Below are 17,325 nucleotides of genomic sequence, written 5' to 3'. Positions count from 1 at the left end.
GCTAGGACAGTTTACTTTTTATCCTGTGCAGTTTTCATTTATGATTTCTTGAAATATAGCTCTGAAAAAACAGGCTTTAAAAAAAAGCCAATTGTGTTTCAAATGGAGCTACTTGACTACACCTTTAAACCCAAATCATTCTGGCTTTCAATGAATGGTCAATAATAGCCCCAATCCAAGCCTCTTGTGACTCAATGTTTAGGTTCTGATGACTTAGAATGAGTGTGAATAGCAACTGTTTTCCATTCTAACCAGACACTCTGAGGGTCTCCCACACACACACACTGACATTTTTGTGATGGTAAATTGAATCATCTTTGGTCTAAATTCTTAACCTAACCCTAAATCATTGAATGGGTGTTGCCTCAGACAAACTGAGACTAGGAAAGACCTTCATTTAAAAAGGCCAAGGACACCCACTGCATCCTGGGTCATCATCGGTTGACGTGACTTTTGTCTTGCCCTTGGACTTCAACAACTCTAGAAGAGAGAGTGAGGCTGATGACGCTGGATGGCTCTGCCTCACTTATATCCAATTCACTCACAAGTCAAGATATCTCCCCACATGATGTCATTGGTCCTCTTTTAGAATAAAGGACAAACAGCAGTAACAATACCGACCTCAAAATATCCTTTAAATTTCAACCCATAATGTCCTGCAACTGAAGCAACTGTGACTGAATTGTTGTCCCCAAATCTCCTGGACATTACAACCACCCATAAAAATTTAAGAACTATGTTTTTGGTAGATGTCACCATGGCAAATAGGCAATAACTTCCAAGGTGTGTGTGAGAGAGAGAAGCTTTCCAAATACAGAGACCTAGAAGAAATCAGAATAATATGGGGACAGGATGAGGTGCATCTTACCCTTCATTATTCAGTCTATCACTGGAGTATACTGAAGATGTTTTCAGTGAGACGAGAGAACATGAGCTTGCAGGCTTATACTTTTATTCAGGAGTGTGCTGGTAAATGTTTAATAACCAGCTCTCTGGAGGGGGAGGGTTAAAAAAATCTATACACAGCCCAATTTTAAGTCTAATCTGCACTATTAACAATTTCTTCATCACTTTCTTATGTCCAGACAATCAACAAAACAATCAGGCTGAGGTTTATAGTCTTTGCTTATTTCTGAGGTGTAAATACTTACATTGAAAATTTAATAATCAGCTTTTGTGAGCTGGCGTGAACTGACTCCACTATGCCCCTGCTTTTATCTAACCAAAAAAAGCAGTTATTTACCCACCTGTGCAATTGTCCATTGGTGATAAAAACCAGCCCCAGGAACAAGTTGAGTGGAATGAGTTTTCCATAATAATCACAATAATTGGTATTTACGTAACACTTTAAGGTTCTCTTCTCATGTGGTCTTTACAATATTCCTGTAAGGCAGGCACTGTTGTGGTTGTTGTCGCTGCTGCTGCTGCTGTTGTTGTTGTTGTTGCTGTTGTTGTTGTTGCTGTTGTTGCTGCTGCCGTTGCTGCTGCTGCCGTTGCTTCTGTTGCAGCTGTTGTTGTTGCTGCTGTTGTTGTTGTTGCTGCTGCCATTGCTGCTGTTGCTGCTGTTGTTGTTGTTGCTGCTGCCATTGCTGCCGTTGCTGCTGTTGTTGCTGCTGCTGCTGCTGTTGCTGAGTCATTTTCAATCACGTCTAACTCTCCATGAGCCCATTTCAGGTTTTTTTGACAAAGATACTGGAGTGGTTTGCCATTTCTTTCTTGGGTTCATTTTATAGATGAGGAAACTAAGGCAACTCTTTGCCTTAGAGACTTGCCCAGAGTCACTGGGCAGTGACTCAGCTAGTGAGTATCTGATAGCTAGTGAGTATCTGAGGTTGGATTTGAACTCAAGAAGATGGCCCATCACTCTATCCACTGCATCATCTAGCTGCCCCAGGTACTATTATTATCTCCATTTAAAGATGAGGATACTAATGCCCACAGAATTTAAGTGACTTACTATGGGATGGATGTAGAAATGCCTTGAAAATAGGAAAATGCTAGGCAAATGAAGGGCAGTGCTATTGTTAAAATTAACATTATTATTATTATGCCAGCCACACCCTTCTCTGTTGCCTTACTGTACTATGGAGGTGACCCCAGGGTTGTTGAAGACCATGGCAATGGAGTAGAGAAGCTAAGGATTCTTATCAAGCTAGAAAGGTTCCAAGTATGGACCATCAATGGACTAAGCTCCAGTCACTTGAGAACCAGTGTGGTATTATGAAAAGAGATTTGGATTTGGAATCAGAAGATCTGGGTTCAAGCACTTCTCCCTTATTGTGTGACTTTGGACAAATCACTTAACCCTATAGGGTCTCAGTTTCCTCATCTATAAAATTATGAAGGTGGACTTGATGGTTTCTGAAGTGTCTTCCAAGGAGCAGGTAGGTGGATAGGGAATGGGTCTGGAATGAGGAAGACCCGAGTTCAAATCCAACCTCAGACATTTACTAGCTGTGTGGCCCTGGGCAAGTCAATTAACCTTGTTTGCCTCATTTCCCTCATGTATAAAATGAGCTGGAGAAAGAAATGGCAAACCACTCCAGTATCTTTGCCAAGAAAATCCCAAATGGGGTCACAAAGAGTTGGACATAACTGAAATGACTGAACAACAACAAAAGTCTCTTCCAACTCTAAATCCTATGGCCCTAAGTCTCAATACTCTTGTCACCTTCCCAAGGTTCTACAGTCAGCCTTTCTAAATAAGGTGAAGTGTCATCAAGTGAAGACTGGTCACATGGCCACAATGACTCATGAAGACCATGTTCTAAAGCACATCAGGACCACTTTCTGTATTGGGGAAGGGAGGGCCCACAGTGATGAAATCAGAGATGCCTGAAATCTTATATTTTACTATTAAGGAAAGCAATAGCTATAAGTAGGATTTAGCATATTTATCTGCAATGACTTTGGGGTGAGAAGTGACCCTCAGGAAATCATTCAGAGTCATGCATTATCAGAAAAGGATGCAGGCCAGTCACATGGTCAGAATGAGAGACAATAGATGAATAGCCCCAAGACTGTAGTGAGATCTATGATATATTAAAAGACCCAGAGAAAGATCTGTGGAACATTGGGAACATCAGTCTCTGAAAGACTGATAGATATGGGCAAGAATCTCCAAGTTGAGATGGCATGGAGAGAATGCCATCTGCTCCACTGGGAGAAGCACAGTTATGGTCACAGGGCTATAAAAGTCTCCCCTAACAGCTATAATAACATCATCATCCCCGTCACCATCACCATCATCTCTCCATCATCTCCTTCCTGAATAGCATTGGTGACCTCCATCCTGAGCTTCCCAGCCTCCAAACCCAGCTTCATTATATAATCCCATCTAGTTCTTCACTAACCTCATTCCAATGAAGACCTATCAAAATAAAGTGATGGGGCATTTACATCAACCCATAACACATCAGTACAGAAAATTTGTCATTTAAATTGATAACAATGAAGTGATTTGGGCCAGTCTACTGACCATTTGCAGCACTGTTTACTAATTAGCCACAGTTTGAAGTACTTAAATAATCATTTCCCCAACACGGCACTGATTGGTGCCTGACCTGATTTTTGCCCCTTTGTTGTCCTTTGAGGTGTCTCTCCTAAAGCCACACAAAAATCTCATTCATTGTAAACTAGACCTTCCTTAGATTTTTCACCCAAAGATTTGAGCTTGGGAAATAATTTTAGATAAGTGTTTTCCCCTCCCAAACCATGATGTTTTATGCCTTCATTTTATAAATAATGCTTAAGTTAAGCAACATATATTAAAAGCTTACCATGTGCCTGGCACTGTGTTCAGAGCTAGGTTGTACAAAGAAAAAAGTGAGACAAACTGCCTACTAAGAATTTTTATTCTACTGTGGGTATAATACATTCAGAGAAAAGGAAACATTTGGCTATATCATTACATACAAAATAAATGCACAGTGTTGAGGTAGGGGGCAGGGAACCTAATAGCTGAGTGCTTAGTCTGGTGCTCAGTTAAGTTGTGAAAGGAGAAGAGGAGCAGCCTCTAGCCCTGCCCTCAGGAAGCTCCCAGACTGGGAAGACATAGGCATTCCCACGTAGCACTCACTCAGACACTTGAGGGGACCACAGGGGATCCAAGTCTCACTTGCACCCAGACAGGCAAAGCTGTGTAAGGTCAGAGCAGACAGACTAGTCACTGTTTACCCAACAGCTCAGGGAAGAAGCCAGCAGAGGGAAGCCCATCGCTCATTAAGAGAATATGGATTTATTTCCTGAAAAACCTAATCCCTTCAAAGTCGAGTAATTAATAACCTATTTTTTTAAACAAATTCCTCCCTGGGCTTCAGGATACACATTTCATCATTGTAATTACCCAGAGGTGGGTAGCAATCAGTCAATCAAGGGCAGAGTGGGATCGATCACACCAGAAGAGCCGGTTCTCAAGATGTCAAGAAGTAGAAAGTCTCCCTTGGGGGAGGGGGAAGGGTTGACGGTGTACCTGGGAAGACAATGAAAAAAATTCAAATTCTTACTCTCCAGGCATGATGCTCATGCCTGATTTGCAAAACCTCTCAGGTCATACATAGCATCACAAGATTATAGGACTTTACATTGGGACATCACTTTAGAGATTCAAACCCAATAGTTCCCAAACTGTGGTCCATGGACTAGGGTGGCAGAGGGGGCATAAGGAGGAGGAGAGACAGAGTTATTGCAAGAGCTCCTTGGGTTCATATTCAAATCCATAAATAAGCCAACAGGCCTTTGTAGACTGAATAAATAACCTCTCACGTGGATATGCATTACTATTTTTCCATTTTTTGAAGATACTACTGTTATAAGTGTACTCAAGAATACCTAGGTTCAAATCTGACCTCTGATAATTTACTTAGTTGGGTGACTCTCAGCAAGTCACTTAACCCTTCTTGGTTTCAGTTTCCTCATCTGTAAAATGGGCACTTACATCACAAAGATTGTTTTTTTTTTTAAAAGCAATTGGGGTTAAGTGACTTGCTCAAAGTTACACAGCCAGGTGTTTCTGGGTGGGTGCTAAGTGTCTGAGCCCAGGATTCGATCTCTAGGTCATCCCAACACTGGAGCCAGTGCTCTTACTTGCTGTGCTACCTGGCTGCCCCTCATCACAAAGATTGTTGTGAGGACTAAATGAGATGTTACAAATTTCAAAGGGCTGTATAATTGTAAGCTATTATTGATATTACAATCATCAATGCAATATCAATTCATTTCAGAGCATCACTGAATTCATAGTAAATTTGGTTACTATGAATTTCCTAAAGCCATAGATTTTAACAATACAACTATTTTCATGCAATGATCTGAGAATTTTTTTTATATTTAAAAAAAAGGTCTTCATACTCACTTTCCATTCCAGTCAAACTAGACTGTTTGCTGTTCATTGTGTAGGAATAACAATAATAACAATAACTAACATTTACATAGCACTTACTACATGCCAGGCACTCTATAATCATTATCTCAATTGGTCCTCACAACAACCCTGACAGAGCTATTAGCATACCCATTTTACAGATGAGACACTGAGGCAAACAGGGACTAAGTGACTTGCCCAGGGTCACACAGCCAATAAGTGCCGAGGCTGGATTTAAACACAATTCTTCTTGACCCCGGGCCTGGCACTCTGTGCACTCCCACCACTGTGCCTTTGTACAGATAATTCTCCATGTCTGGAACATTTTTTTCTATACCTCTTTCCTGGGATTTCCTGTTTCCAAACCTGAGTTTTAATTCAGAACATCAATACTGTATTAACATAACTTTTATTGAAATAAAGACTGCTTATCACAACTTATTAAGTGTGTTTTGTTGTCTTTTTGTTTCTTTTTTTTTAATTATTCTGTTGCTACCTGTATCTTGGCCCACGGCACCCAGAAAGTTAAAACCTGAAACAAACTGTTTTGTTTGTTTTCTAAAACCCATCCCAGCGCTCATCACAAGGACCTCGGCGACTCAGGACTTTGAGTCCTGGGCCTAGAGTCAGAAAGAGCGGTATTCAAATCCAGTCGGAGACACTTACTAGATGTGTGACCCTGGAGATATCCCTTCAGTATGGAGCTCCTTTACATGGCCTACACTGATACCCTGTTTTTAATGCTCTCTACTGCTTAAAATCACTTTGAATGATTTTATATTTATATATATACACTTTATTACATAGTAAATAGAATTATATATTTACATATTATATATGTATAAAACATACATATGTATATATTCTGTGTATATGTTCATATATGTATTGTGTTTGTGTATTATGTGTATGTGTGTATATGCACACACATACACACACACTGGCATACCCAGGATGGCTGCTAGCTGTTCAAGGAGCCAATAATCTTTTTTTAATTATATTCACTAGTTCAGGGGAAAAGTCAGCACCCTGAACTTCAGAGAAAATACAAGCAGAGAAATAAAGACCAACAGACAGGGCTCTGATCACCTGAATCAATTATATACTTTACATACATATCTGAGCAGTCAGGAAAGCTCTGAACATACGGCCACTCAGAATCTCGACCAGGGAATCACAAGATCCTTCTCATAAGCAAGCCCCCAAAGCAAAATACCAATTCAGAGTATATATACACTTCTCAGAGTCAGAAGGCATCACAACTCTCCTCAGTGCCTAATTAGAAATTAGCAAAGGGTGTGAAAGCCTTCCTATAAGCAAGCCTCCCCTCCCTTAATGGGCTCCACCTGAGGCCTTCTAATGGGCAGGGAAGATTTTAAATTACATACATTATACTTACATCAAGTGTACCCAGAGCCCCACTCCCATTGGAAGAAGACTTATTAAGAATTCACTGGGGGCAGCTAGGTGGCACAGTGAATGGAGCACCAGCCCTGGAGTCAGGAGGACCTGAGTTCAAATCTGCCTTCAGACACTTAACACAAAAAACTAGCCATGTGACCTTGGGCAAGTCACAACTCCAATTGCCCTCCAAAAAAGAAAAATAATTCACTGATATTCCCAATTCCTGGCATAGTGACTGGTACACACTGTAGGTGATTAGTGAATAGAAAAAGCATTGACTTTAGAGTAAGAGGAGCTGGGTTTGAATTCAAAGTCTGCTTCTTAGCTGTGTGATATTGGGTTAATTCTTTCCCCTCTCTGGGTTACACATTCCTCAGTGAGCTTTTGAGATTCTTTTTCCATCTGGCAAATTCGGCTTTTTAAGGCATTCTTCCCCTCATTGGCTTTTTGAGCCTCTTTTGCCATTTGAGTCAGTCTATTTTTTAAGGTGTTATTTTCTTCAGTCAGGTTATTGACTCTCATTTCACAATTTTCTTGCATCATTCTTATTTCTCTTACCAATTTTTCCTCCATTTCTCTTATTTGGTTTTCAAAATCCTTCTTAAGCTCCTCTATGGCCTGTAAGCAGCTTATTCTTTTCTTGGAAGCTTCTGGTGAAGGAGTTCTGACTTTACTGTCTTCCTCCTGTTACATTCCCTGATCCTTTTTGTCCCCAAAAAAGGAATCCAAAGTTGGACCACTGCAATTGACTTGCTTCCCTTGTTTACTCATTTTGCCACTCAATTACTTGACTTTTGAGCTTTTTGCTGCAGTAGAAGTCTACTATCAGAACAGGGAGCTTTGTCCCAAATTGCTGGGGTTTTCTCAGCTGCTGGATCTATTAGTAGGGTGCCCTCTCTGAAGCCTCCACATGCTCTGGCACACAGGTCATGTACCCCAGGACCTCCACCTCAGACAGTGATCCAGATCCAAGCAAGTTAAAGCAAGCGTGATTACCCCTCAAACTGGTTGCTTGGTCTCCCTAAAGTCTGCAGGACCAGAGTTCTGAAGCAGCCACGTGGCAGTGGCTGCATGGCTGCCATGCCTCAGCTGCTTCTCATCCTGGGGGCAAAGGACGGACAGCACTCCAGAACTCCCAGGTCCCAAAGTCTACACTGCACTGACTCTTACTTTGTCCATAGCATCTATGGGTTGTTAAATCTGGAAACTGCCACAGCTACTGGTGATCCACTCTCCTGAAGTCCCTCCAGCTGGAGGCTGGTTGTGGCCACCCTGAAGCTAAAACCTCAGGCTCTTGCAGGGCTGGGCTTGTCTCCCAACACACTGTGCTGGCCACTTCCTGCCAGCCTGCCGGGCTGTCTTTAGCAGGAGGTTAGCTTCTCTGTGTCATTTTGGGGGTTCTGTAGCTCCAAAGTTTTTTAGAGTCATTTTTTTACATGAGTTGGAGGAGGTGAGAGCCAGAGCCTTGAGGAAGTCCTGTTTCTACTCCACCATATTGACTCCACCCCCTTGGGTTACACATTCCTAATTTGCAAATGAAGGGGATGAATTGGGAGCTGCTGACCTAGCCAAACTCCTTCATTTACAAATGGTGAAATGAGGGCCAGTCAGGAAGCAGAACCAGGTAAAGTGCCTATATAGGTACAGAGGTACTCAGGAATCATCACCATGCTCCCCACCCTGCCTCTCCACCCCCATCCTTTCCAGATGCCTGCTTACATAGTGGAAAGAGCCCTGGACTTGTGGTCAGAAGTGATCTGGGTCCACATCCTGACCATTTCCTAACCTTGGGAAAATGATTTCCCCTTTATGTTCACCTTAATTTCTTCTTCTGTAAAATGGACATAATAATCAATAAACCTTATTAAGTGCCTTCTATATTCCAGACACTCTGCTAAGTTTTGAGCAGACAGAAACCAAGTATGAAGCAACCCCTACTCTGAAAGGGGATAGAGGAGGGAAGAAAATAAGCATTTATTAAACACCCACTACATCTGGGTGCTGTACTGAGTGCTTTACAAATATCTTATTTGATCCTCACAACTCTGTGAGGCAGGTGATATGATGATCCCCATTTTATAGTTAAGGAAACTGAGGCAGAAAGAACTAAGTGAATTGCCCAGGGTCACACAGCTAATAAGTGTCTAAAGCTAGTTTTGAACCTGCTCTTCCCAACTCCAGGCCCAGCTTTCTATGCACTAAGCCAACTAGCTGCCTTTAAAATGTGAAACATTTACATCCTAGGAGAGGAGACAACAAGGACATATGTAAAAAATAAAGAGAGAGACTATATGTAAAAAGAATAAATACAAAGTTAACTATGAGATAATTTGGGAGAGAGGACATTAGCAGTTGGTGTTCAGGTGTCCAACTCTTTGTGACAAAAGTCCATGGGGATTTCTTGGTAAAGATCCTGGGGTGGTTTGCCATTTCCTTCTCCATGGATTAAGACAAACAGAGATTAAGTGATTTAGCCAGCTAGTAAATGTCTGAAGCTGGATTCGTACTTGGGTCTTCTTGACTCCTGGCCCAGTGCTCTGTCCACTGCACCACCCACCTATCTGCCCCTTGGAAGAGACTTTAGAGACCACCAAGTCTACCTTCATCATTGTATAGATGAGGAAACTGAGGCCCTATAGGGTTAAGTGATTTGTCCAAGGTAACACAATAAGGGAGAAGTGCTTGAACCCAGATCTTCTGATCCCAAATCAGGGCCTCTTTTTATAATACCACACTGGTCCTCAAATGACTGGCTTTCCTGTGTCCAGGCCCAGAGCTCTATTCACTGAGCCATCCAGCTGCCTATTAGCAGCTGGGGGAACAGGAATGTCTTCATGTAGAATTATGTCTTGAGGACATCTAGAGTGCATTCCAGGCATGTGAGGGAGCTAGTACAAAGGATGGAGATGGGAGATGGTGTGTCATGTGAGAAGGACAGAGAGGCCATTTGGGCTGGATCTGAGTGAATAGGAGAGAGAGTAATGTACAATAAGGATGAAAAGATAGCTTGGGACCAGGCTGTAATAAGCTTAAACAAAAGCTCTAAACAAAAAAGCTTATATTTTGTCCTACAGGCAATAAGAAGTTGTTAAAATTTAATGTGAAGGTGAGTGACATGGTTAGCTCTGCATTTAAGAAAAATCAGAGGAAGTAGCTAGGTGGCACAGTGGATAGAGCACCAGTCCTGGAGTCAGGAGGACCTGAGTTCAAATCCAGCCTTGAACACTGACTAGCTGTGTGACCTTAGGCAAGTCACTTAACTCTGACTGCCTCAAAAAATCAATTTGGCAGCAGTATGGAGGATGAAGAATCTCAAGTCAGAAAGCCCAATTAGGAAGCTATTGTGAAAGGTGTTGAGACTCTGAACTAAGACTCTGAGGAGTGAGAAGATGGGAGAGATGCTGTAGAGATAGAAACATTAAGATTTGGCAACCGATTGAATAAGTGGAGTTGAGAAAGAGGAAGGGCTGAGTCTAACAGGCAAGGTAGGAGTCTGGGGGGTTAGAAGAATGGTGATGCCTTCAACAGAAATAGGGAAGTTTGGGAGAGGGGTAAGTTTCAGGGAAAACATTTTGTTTTAGAAGTGGTGAGTTTGAAATGTCTCCAGGACATACATTTTGAAATGTCCAGTTAGCAGTTGGTGAAGTAAGATTAAAGAAAATGGGAAACACTGGGACAAGATACCTAGATATGAGTCCCCTGAATAAAGATAATGGTTAAACCTGGGGGAACTGATGAGGTCACCAAGGGAAAGAATGCAGAGAGCAAAGAGAAAAGGGATCAGTTATACTAGCTAGCTTCAGACTTGTGGCAAGGATCATTATTAAACTTATTTAAGTTAAATTTATATTAAAATTTAAAAGCATATAACATTATTAAAATGTTAGCTGTCATTATTGATCTAACAAATACCTGTTAATTTCTTGTTCTGTTGGAAGATCCCATGATTGGTTGAGACGAGATGCAGATAAATGCAAAACAGATTCCCTTAAGGAACTTAATAGTCTAATGGAGAGGAAGGATGGGAGAGAAAGGGACACAAATAATCATAAGGGAAAGTGAGATGACTGAAAAAGAGAGACCCAGGCACAGTGCTTTGGGATCTGCTTTGATCTCAATGAAATCAAAGAAGAAAAAGATCCTTATGTACAAAGATAGTTATAGTAGCTCTTTACAGAGTGGCAAAGAATTGAAAACTAGGAGGGGACTCCATCATTTGGGAAACGACTGGACAAATTATGATATATGAATATAAGGCAATACCAGTTTGCTATAAGAAACGAAGAAAGGGTTGGTTTCAGAGAAATCTAGGAAGACTTGTACGAACTGATGCAGAATGAATTGAACAGAACCAAGGGAGCAACTTATACAATAACAACATTGTAAAGACAAATAACTTTGAAAGACTTAGGAATGCTAATAAATTCAATGACCATCCATGACATCCAGACTCCATGTCTGATGATGAAGCATGCTACCCACCTCTTGAAATAAATGTGTATTCAATGATAAATGTTGGAGAAGATGTGGGAAAATTGGGACACAAATGCACTGTTGGTGGAGTTGTGAACTGATCCAACCATTCTGGAGAGCCATTTGGAACTATGCCCAAAGGGCAACCAAACTATGTGTAATAATAGCAATATTGCTATTAGGTCTGGATACCAAAGAGATCTTTAAAAAGGGAAAAGAACTTACATGCACAAAAATATTTATAACAGCCCTTTCCATGGTGGCAAAATATTGGAAACTGAGAGGATGCCCTCCATCAGAAAATAGCTAAACAAGTGGTGGATATGAATGTAATGGAATACTATTGTGCGATAAGAAATGATGAACATGAAGATTTCAGAAAAACCTGGAAAGACTCATACAAACTGATGCAAAGTGAAATGATCAGAACCAGGAAAACATTGTACACAGTATCAGCAACACTATGTGATGGTCAACTATGAATGACTCAGCTCTTCTCAGCAACACAATGATCCAAAACAAGTACAAAGTACTCGTGAAAGAAAATTCCATCCATATCAAAAATAAAGAAGTGATGGACTCTGAATACAGACTGAAGCATATTTTTTCACTTACTTCATTCTTTTGCATGATTTTTTTCTTTTGATCTGTTTCTTCTTTCACAACTCTAACTAATGTGGTAATATTTTTACATAATAGCATATGAACAAACTATATCAAACTGCCTCCCATTTTCAAAAGAGGGGAGGGAGGGAAGGAGGGAGAAAAATTTTAAAGTCAAAATCTTGTAAAAATGAAAGCTAAAAATTTTCTTGACATGTCATTGGGGGGGAAATAAAATACTATTATGCTTGAAAAAATATGGATTCAAGATGAAGAATGAGACATTTTCCAACATCAATAAAATGGGAATTTGTTTTGCTCGATTATGTTATCTTTTACAAGGTTTTCATGTTTCTTTTAAGTTGTGGAGGAAGAGAAAAATAAATACTTGTTAATTGCAAAATAAAATATTTGAATCTGAAAATAAAATCTCCACTGATAGGGAACTTATTACCTCCTAACAAATCCCATTCCATCACTTAGTAGAATCCTAAATAAAATGAAGATTAAAGATGAATGCCTGTCCTAGCTACTTCTAAATGATGTTGTAAGTTTAAAATGCTATAATGGATGCAAAAATAGTTTGAAAATTTTAAACTGTTCTCTAAATGTATGGTGTTGTTATTAAAAAGGAGATATACTTAGGACCCCTGTCTTATGAATCTCTAGGAATGAGTTGCCCCTCCAATGAATGATCGGAGCCATTAAACTTAATGAGAGTCAGCTTGGACTCTGGACCTCTTTTGTTCTGTGAACTGTCCTCAGATTTCAGCCTCACATCCTTGAGTTCTTCTTACTTGGATAGTCTCTTATTCTGCTCTCATGTTAATGGACTTTTAGAGTTGAAAAATACCTCAGAGATCAGTGGAACAACTCCTTCATTTTAGAGATGGGGAAACCAGGGCCAAGGCAGGAGAAGGAACCTGCCTGTGGTCACAAGTAAATAAAAGGGCTGGGATAAGACCCTCCAGATTCCAAGTGCTCTCCCGACTAAAGCAGACAACAGCCTAGAGACAGTTCCAAGAAATGAGCTATTATTGGACCATAAAATATTGAAACTGGATTGCCCAACCCTTTAATTTTCCAAAGGGGGAAACCAAGGCCTATTAAGGTGAAAGAACTTGCCCAGGGTCAAATAAGTAGTGTGAGGCATAGTGCCAGAGTTGAAAATGTCTCATGCATCCCAAAACATCAGCAAACTATCTTTCTGTTACACCCATAGATGGTGGCTAATTTTCCAGTTGTAGCTATCTTTCTATCAAGGAGACTCCTGTGTCAAGGTGGAGCTAGGAATCCCCACTGAGCACCACTCCTGGGCCCAAAGGAAACCTCTCTCCATGTCCTCTTCTGGGGAGAGCCCTTGGATTTTCTCATATGGACACAAATCAATTTTATCCCTAATTGGAAGTGGAGTTGTCCTTCTCTGTCTCCAATAATGTGTCCAAGCTAAAAATAGTCTCATTTCAGCCAACTCTTAAGCCCACCTTTAATTATCCTATTCATTCCGAATGACCCCATCCAATGTAAACCAAGCTGAGTCAGAATCGGGAAATCCTAGGAGCATAGATTTAAACTAGCAGGAAGGGACCTTAGAGGTGATCTGGGCCATTCCCTTCATTTTACAGAAAAAGAAAAGAGAAGCCTAGAGAATGTAAGTGACTTGTTCAATGTCACATAGGTAAATGGCAAAGCCAAAATTAAAGTTCAGATCCCCTGGCTAATTAATAATAATCACTAGCATTTATATAGCACTTTAAGGTTTGCAAAATGCTTTGAAAATAATATCTCATTTCATCCTCACAACCATCCCTAGAACATAGGTGCTATTATTATCCCTATTTTACAGATGAGGAAACTGAGGCAGACAGAAATTAAGTGACTTACCCTGGGTCACACAGGTATCAATACCGAAAAAAATCATTGATGATAGAATCAAAGAAGTACTGGGGCTAGGAATTGAGACTTGGTTTACCATTAATGTGCGAGACCAGGGCTTCATTTTACTCAAATGCAAAATGTATGATTTAACTAGGTAATCTCTGACATTCATTCTATGTTCCCTTATTTTCAAAGGACCTGTTCTATGTTCTAAGGGTCTTTCTAACTCTAACATTTCCTATTCTCTGTTCTAAAGTCCTTCCCAGCTCTGACCTTTTATGTTCTGTATTCTAAGGTTCCTTATAGTTCTGACATTCTACATTCTAAAGTCCTTTCCAGTTCTCACCTTCAATGTTCTGTGTTCTAAGGTCCCCTCCAGTTCTGATGTTCTATGATCTAAAGACCTTTCCAATTCTGACTTGGTTTACCCTGTGTTCCAAGGGCCCTTCCATCTTGGGCTTTATGTGACACTCTGTGGTCCTAATACTCCTGGACTCTGTGACAGTAGGTGCCAAAAAGGAAGGTGTTCAGTGTCCCAGAAGTTGCCTTTTGTCCATAAAAGTGTGTCAGCTCCATAAACATGCTGGGGAGAAGAATAGGCCTGTCTGTAAAAAATATTCTTCTCTGTAAAACACACGCGCGCGCACACACACACACACACACACACACACACACACACACACACACACACACACACACCATCAAATTATGTCCTAGAGGTACAGACCAGGACCATTCAAAGGGACTTCCTTGATTTTTTCCCATATGAATGGACTTTGAAAACAGAAAACATGGCCCCTGGCACTCCATGGCTACCTTAAAATATTAGCACACATTTCTATGCAGCATTCACACATCATTTTCCTCAAAAAAAAAATCCTTTAATGTAAGCAGGATAAAGATTATTATATCTACTTTACAGACACGGAAACTGAGGCTCAGACGTTGAGTGGCTCACCCAGTCACATAGCTAGTGAGTGTTGAAGCCTGTCTTTGAATTCCATAACATGTTTCCATTGCTGGACGTACTGGGGACTTGTGGGCACAGTCAGTGTCTTCAATCTTTGATCAACTGTGACTGTTGGCTGACATTCATTCTTTAGTCAATTATTCAACAAACACTTATTAGACACTTCTCCTGCTGGATTCTGGGCCCTGTCCTCCATGCTGGGTACACAGAGATGATTAACAAGAAAGCTTCTGCCCTCAAAGGGTTTCCAGTCTACAGGGAAGAGGAGGGAGACGTGCCATATACACAAGCTGGATGAAAACTCGAAGGGGCCATTGGCAGGAGACAGCCAGACAAAGCACTCTCCTAGGAAAATGTGTGGAAGGAGACACAATACCTTTTCTCATTATTTCTTTTGAGAGCAAACTTGGAAAGAGAAGGAAGGGGAGGACAATCACAGAGGAAGGTCTACGGTCCATAGAGAAGATACTTAGCGGCCACAGAAAGTCTAGGTCAAGCCTCCAATCTTCCATGAGCCCCCACCCTCACCTGTGCCCAGCTGCATATCCCACCTTCTCCAGGAAGCCTTTCTCCATCCCCCTTAATTCTGCTGCCTCCCCTCTGTTGATTATTTCCAATTTATCCTGTATAAACCATGTCCATACACAGATGTTGTCTCCCCATCAGACTCCTTAAGAGTACGGACTGCCTTTTGCTTTTTTTTTTTTTGTATCCTCAGAATTTAGCACAATGCCTGGCCTGTAGCACATGCTTTAATAAGTATTTACTGATGGACTGACTGACTAATCTGCCTATAGGAATTTTACAGTCTGTAGTTGATGGAAAAGAAATAAACTTGGACCAAGACCACAAACTAGAAGAAACAAAGGGGGAGCAGCAAGCCTAAATTCACCAATGAAAGGAATTTAATCCAATCAAGTCCTACAAACATTTATTCAGCACCTAATATATGCAAGGCCCAAAGTTAGGCCCCGGGGCTACAAAGATAAAATGAAAAAGAGTCCCTATTCTCAAGTAACTTACTTTCTAATGGGAGAATACAACATGGGGAGAAAAAAAGCATTTACTTGATCATGGCAGGAAAACTCAAATGCTAACGACTAAGGGGATCAGGAAAGGCTTCCTGTAAAGACTGGGGAGGAGGGGGCACATAAGGTGGGCCTTGAAGGCAGCTAGGGATTCTGAAGAGGCCAGGGTAAGGAGACTCTACATGCCAGTAATAGGGGGCAGCCTTTGAAAAGATGGGAAATGAAATGCTGTAGCAGCAAGCACCCCAAGCTTCCTCAGGGTTTGCAGCTACCACAGGTTCTTGGATCTGCTTTGTTAAAGGAAAGCAACTCAAAATGGGTTAACAAGCTTACTTTAATCAGTCAGACATATATCATTTACCTAGTTCAGGGGAAAGAGGTCAGCACCCTGAACCTCAAAGTATACAGGCATAATTATCAAGACAGAAACATCAAGTAGACAGATTTCCAAACTGTCCAACCATTACATCCATACCCAGTCAACATCTGGGTTTCCACATTCTGGGTTTTTTAAAGCCGGGGGACTCTCAACAACGGCTTCCCAGAATTCAGATCAAATCACAGAACACTTCTCAAAGTGAGTCCCAAAACAAAGCTACACATCAGGGCTTATATAGCCTTCTCCTGGCTCAGAGAATGTAACAACCTTTTGGACCCACTGGCCAATCAAAAAGTATCTACTGAAAAACAAGCCTCCCCCACCCCAGGCTTCAGGTGCACATTAGCCTAGGGGCAGGGAAGATCTTTAAATTTGCATTTCCATTACAAATGCCAAGTTCTGGGGAGGGAAAGTAGGCCAGCTTGGTTCTAATATAAATTTTTGAAGGGGAGTAATGTCCCCAAATCCTAGATAAATAAGCTGGAGTCAGTTGTGAAGGTTTTGGGTTTGTTTTTTTTTAAAAGCTCAGCATTGGCGTTAATATTTGATCCTGGAGATAATGGGAAGACAAGATTCATATCATTCAAACTCACAGAAAGTTAACTGATAGTTCCAATGCCCTTTCCTTCTAAAAGGCTTCTCTGTTCCTCTCAAGACAAAGTGATCTTTTCCCCCAAATCCTCAAAGAGCTCTTTACTTTTCCTTTCATTCCCTTATAGGATTATAAGGTCCTGGGCCCTTAGATACCATCCAGTCCAGGGGTGGGGAACTTGTGGTCTGGTGGTCACATGTGTTCTTCTAGGTCCTCAAGTGTGGCCCTTTGACTGAATCCAAACTTCACAAATAGTTTGAATTCAGTCAAAAGGCTGCACTTGAGGGCCTAGAGGGCCACATGTGGCCTCAGGGCCACAGGCTCCCCACTCCAGATCAAGCCCAATTTCTTCAAGCTATGCATAAGGAAACCGGGACCCAGAGAAAACAGTAATCTGCTCAAAGTTACACAGTTAACTTTGAACTTGAACCGGGGCCTGCTCACTTCAGATCCTGTGCTCTTCTTTCCACAGTTCCACACTTATGCCCAGGCTAGATTATGAACCCCAAGAGGAAAGGATCATGTCTTATCTAGGCTTGTCTCTCCCATAATTCTGAGAACAAGGTTTTACCCATTAAGTCTATAATTATTATTAATGGAATTGGATCTAAGGCAATGGGTGGTGCAGCCTAAACT

The 17,325-nt window shown here is 41.1% G+C and overlaps 1 long non-coding RNA gene across 1 annotated transcript in view; it reads right to left on the bottom strand.

The window, feature by feature from the left end:
* Window positions 1-3,920: 3,920 nt before the first annotated feature.
* LOC138150798 (uncharacterized) overlaps window positions 3,921-17,325 on the bottom strand; it is a 71,796-nt gene continuing 58,391 nt past the window's right edge. Inside the window, exon 4 of the long non-coding RNA XR_011165653.1 lies at window positions 3,921-4,471. This is a non-coding gene — a long non-coding RNA (uncharacterized lncRNA). The remainder of the gene's footprint in view (window positions 4,472-17,325) is intronic.

This window comes from Petaurus breviceps, unplaced genomic scaffold (assembly GCF_028583685.1).
Source record: "Petaurus breviceps papuanus isolate PSGF00001 unplaced genomic scaffold, PetGlider_PUasm1.0 140, whole genome shotgun sequence".
Taxonomy (NCBI): Eukaryota; Metazoa; Chordata; class Mammalia; order Diprotodontia; family Petauridae; genus Petaurus; species Petaurus breviceps.
The sequence above is the reverse complement of the archived record's forward strand: the minus strand, read 5'-3'. Positions and strand labels throughout refer to the sequence as shown.